The sequence below is a fragment of the Meles meles genome, chromosome 4 (genome assembly GCF_922984935.1).
Source record: "Meles meles chromosome 4, mMelMel3.1 paternal haplotype, whole genome shotgun sequence".
NCBI lineage: Eukaryota > Metazoa > Chordata > Mammalia > Carnivora > Mustelidae > Meles > Meles meles.
In genome coordinates this window covers 82,921,818-82,926,046 of record NC_060069.1, presented here as the reverse complement: position 1 = coordinate 82,926,046, position 4,229 = coordinate 82,921,818, and the positions used below count along the sequence as shown (strand labels likewise).

Below are 4,229 nucleotides of genomic sequence, written 5' to 3'. Positions count from 1 at the left end.
TCATTGATTTCAGCAGCTAATTGTCCAGAAATCATGCTGAAATGTCAGAAACCAGTCCTCTCTATTAAATACAAATTATGCAACATAATTTAACGAAATTTATTTTCAAACACCTTATTGTAATGAGCCATTTTATTTTATTATTTTTTTTAGAGGGAGAGGGAAAGAGAGAATCTCAGACAGTTTCCATGCTGGGCCCCGGCATGGAGCCTGATGCAGGGCTTAATCTCAGGACCCTGAGATCGGTTGTCAGCTGAAATCAAGAGTCGGATCCTTAACTGACTGACACCCAGGGGCCCATAATGAAACATTTTAAATCAGAGATACAAGTAATTTAAATGTAAGTCAGATTCTGGACTGAATTTGTCACAGTCATTTAAATTTTTATTTAATTATTTTTAATTTTTTTAGCTTTGCGCAGTGGCAGTATCGTAGCCAATGAGGTTTATCCAAGGCGCGATTATTGCTAATTGAAAACTTTTCCTAATTATTTTTTTATTTTTATTTTATTATTTATTTAAATATAATGACTAGTAATACATAGCAAAATAAACCAATGAGTACATAAGATATGTGAGCAAACACACCTTACTCCATTCCCAACCCACCCACTCCAAACCTCTTCAACACTTCCTCTCCCCTGTACCCCTGCACTCCCTCCTCCTCCATAGTTCAAAGCCTCTTGTTTCTCCTTCTGGAGATGTTCAATTGTGTGCAAACACATAGGGATTACGTATGCATTCTGTGTTTTGTACTTTCAGAGTAGGTTGGTCAGGAGCTGCAGATTTCAGGGGTGGTATGAAGAGCAATGATCCAGATTGAAGACAATGTAACAGAACTGAGCCAAGTGAAGTTGGAAGGCAGGGTTAGGACTAAACCTCTGCAGTCCCAGGCAGGCTCTCCATGCTATTGCAAGTGGCCTGAAACTGAATGCTGCCTGGAGGTGGAAGTGCCCGCCGTGGGATCCCCAGGTTGCACCCCTCCCACCTCAGCCCAAGCTTCAGAGTGCATATTTACCTAGAAGGCTTTACTTCCTCTCCTTCCTCCTCTTAGAAACAAAATGAATGCGAACTGGTGTGGCCAGAGGGGACAGGGTGGGTGAAATAGATAAAGGGGATTAAGAGGTACAAACTTCCCGTTATAAAATAAATAAATCACAGAGATGAAAAGTACAGCATAGGGAATACAGTCAATAATATTGTAATAATGTTCCATCGTGACAGAGGATAACTACACTTAACATGGTAAGGATTTCATTGTGTCTGCGCTGGTTGAATCACTATGTTGTGCACTTGAAACTAATGTAATATTGTGTGCCAACTATACTTCAATTAAAATAGAAAATAACATCAGGCGCCTAGGTGGCTCAGTCTGCCTTTGGCTCAGGTCATGATCCCAGGGTCTTCCCAAGGTCTTGGGATCCAGCAGAGCCCAGCATCGGGCTCCCTGCTTGGTGGGAAGCCTGCTACTCCCTCTCCCACTCCTCCTGCTTGTGTTTCCTCTCGCTGTCTCACTCTCTGTCGAATAAATAAATAAATCTTTAAAAAGTAAAAAAAAATAAAATATCATGCTGATATGCCACTTGTTTCCTCCCAGATTTCTAGAGAGTTCCCTCTCCTCATCACACACCAGTACACTCTGTTGAACATACATGTCTGCTCCTGCACTACCAACCCCATCTTTTGTCCGTCCTCCCCTCCTTTTCAGTTTTCCTGGTGCAACCTTAGGGTGATTCTCTTGTTTCTTTCTGTCAGGTTCTGCCCTGCCCACACCTGTGCTTCAGGCTTCTTTGTAGGCCCACTAGCCAGTGGCCTGGATAAGATGTTTTAGATCCAGAAAGTTGGCAGCCTTGAGGGATCAAGTCACTATATCTGATGTATATTTTATAGATATTTCTCTGCTTTGCATACAAAAGTCTCCCCCAAATTGGGTTACCAGATTTAACAAATAAATATACAGGACGCCCAGTTAAATTTGAACTTCAGATAATTAACAAATAATTTTTGAGTATCAGTCTGCCTGTCATGATCTTTAATCTGTATTTAATCCGCCAACCCTATTCCAAACCCCAGTTGAGCAGTTAAGTTAAACAGTCTTTCTAATCTGCATGTCTTTGCCCTGAAAACAAAGTTCTAATCCTTCCTTCAATGACTGTGGCCTATGCACAGCAAAACACCCCACCACTTTAAAAATTGGGCATTTTGAGTAGTCTCCACCTAGTGCAGGAAGCATTTCAAAGTGGTTGCTAGGTGGCAGATCTCAATTCTCGAAAGCATTTTTCAAATTCTATTAGTCCTGCTTGGTGAGAGGAGCTTGGTAATGAGCCCAAATGTGTTTGGTTTACCATTTTTCTTCCAATTTAAAATCTATGGCAAAACTGAGTTTAAATAACACTTCTAAAAAGCTTTGCCTTTTGAACCAAATGCCAGAATGTCTAGGTAAACACAGAATTCAGTAATCATGGGCTTAATTTATTTCAGCTATTTCTTCCTGCTGAATTTTTGAGATAGGTAAGACTGGATTTCTTCCAAACAAATCTGGGCAGAGGAAAACTTGAAAGTATCAGCTAGTTTTAAGTGTCCCCACATGATTCCTGATACAGTTTGACCTGAAAAATGGAGTGTACCCAACAGATTTTTTTTTTTTTTAATCTCAAGTTCTTTCGCAAACACCAAGTTTTCACACAAAAGGAACACTGTGGCCCATGCAGTTATCTCTTTGTTCAAATTACTTTAAAAACTTTAAGAAATAAGAGTTGTGATTCTACATTCTGTCCTGATGATCTAGAGAAAGAGCAGGATCCAGGAAAGGACAGAAAAGGGAACAGACACTGAGAACTTATCACCGAAGGAAATTAGTGATAGCGATGATGGCACCTGTAATACAATTTCCCCAGAAAGGAACAGAACTCTGCTTAGAGCACGTTCTCCATATTTCACCATTAAGATTGTACAAAAGAACAGACTCCAAATTACACATAATCGAATTTGACCGTACCTACATCGTTGTTCAATAAAGCATTCTCTTTTACGACCCTGCCTATTCCAGACATTGAAGAATGGGAACAAAGCAAGGAATTACGGAAATTTAGAGCTAGAAAGAAACTTTTTTTGTTATTGGTGCTCAGGGTTTGCAAAGAAATGATTTAAAGATTTATCAACAGAAAATTTGCTTATCAATTACATAATATTAGGTGGAACTATATGAAGTCACTGGTATATGACTGCTTTTGACTTACAAAAATGACAATTCTGTTTGATTCTACCTAAGGCTATGCAGACATTAAGAAATACATTATAGTTCTAGAAGTACTGGAATGATATGGTGTGGAATGATATCTAAGGTAAATTATAAGGCACAGAATGCTGTTATAGGATATTTGTGTGTATATGTCTACTGTATGTGGGGATATATATATGCTTACATCCCACCATAAATCTGAAAATTTATAAAATACAACAAACTGTTCACAGTGGATATCTCTGGAAGGCCAAGTAGGAAACTTTTTATTTTGTACAATTTTTACCCCATAAACATATTCGAATTTTAAAGATGAAGGGGGGAAAAAGCCAAACCACCAAGGAAAGTACTGTATAAAGAAGGGAAGAGTCTGTTCAGGCCAGGCAGTGACCCCAGACTAGAACCCATTGAAAGTGGCTGCCCAATCGCTTATCTCATTCCTACACTTCAAAGAACAAAACAAAAGCTGCTGGGGCCTCTCCAGTTCTGAGAATCACTCTGCACACTGACCTTGCGGTTTACCTGGGATTTTAATCTCTCTAGTTCAATGAAGACCCTCACTGGGTCAATATATTACGTCTGAATCATTCTCATTGTAATCATGGATTAGCTGATTGGATACTGCCTGCGAGAACTAGGAGCAGGAAAGAAGCTCTTTCTTTCTGGAGCTCGTCTTCCTACCATTTCCTTGGGCCCTGTCAAGAAGAGTCCTCAGAGCCATTTTCACCAAGTTCTAAACTAGCTGAAACATTTTTCTCATTATGATCTTTGTTTGTTTGTTTAACTCCAGAGTTAGAATAACAGAATTTTATTCTTATTAGTTGCTGTTCAAGATAAGGGGCAATTTAATTAGGAGTTAGTTTTCATATAATTATCTGTCCAGGTTTCCCTACAATCCCCACTCCACCTCCATGTCATCCTTCCCCCCAACCGTCAGACTGACCACATCCAAATCATTCTGTCTGTACCAGCGTTTTCCAAACTGTACT

At 39.5% G+C, this 4,229-nt stretch overlaps 1 non-coding gene across 1 annotated transcript; it reads left to right on the top strand.

Annotated features, from left to right (window-relative positions):
* The first annotated feature begins 409 nt into the window (after positions 1 to 409).
* Positions 410 to 545, top strand: LOC123940993. Its single transcript, XR_006818130.1, has one exon. It is a non-coding gene; the product is annotated as a U4 spliceosomal RNA (small nuclear RNA).
* Positions 546 to 4,229: the final 3,684 nt, after the last annotated feature.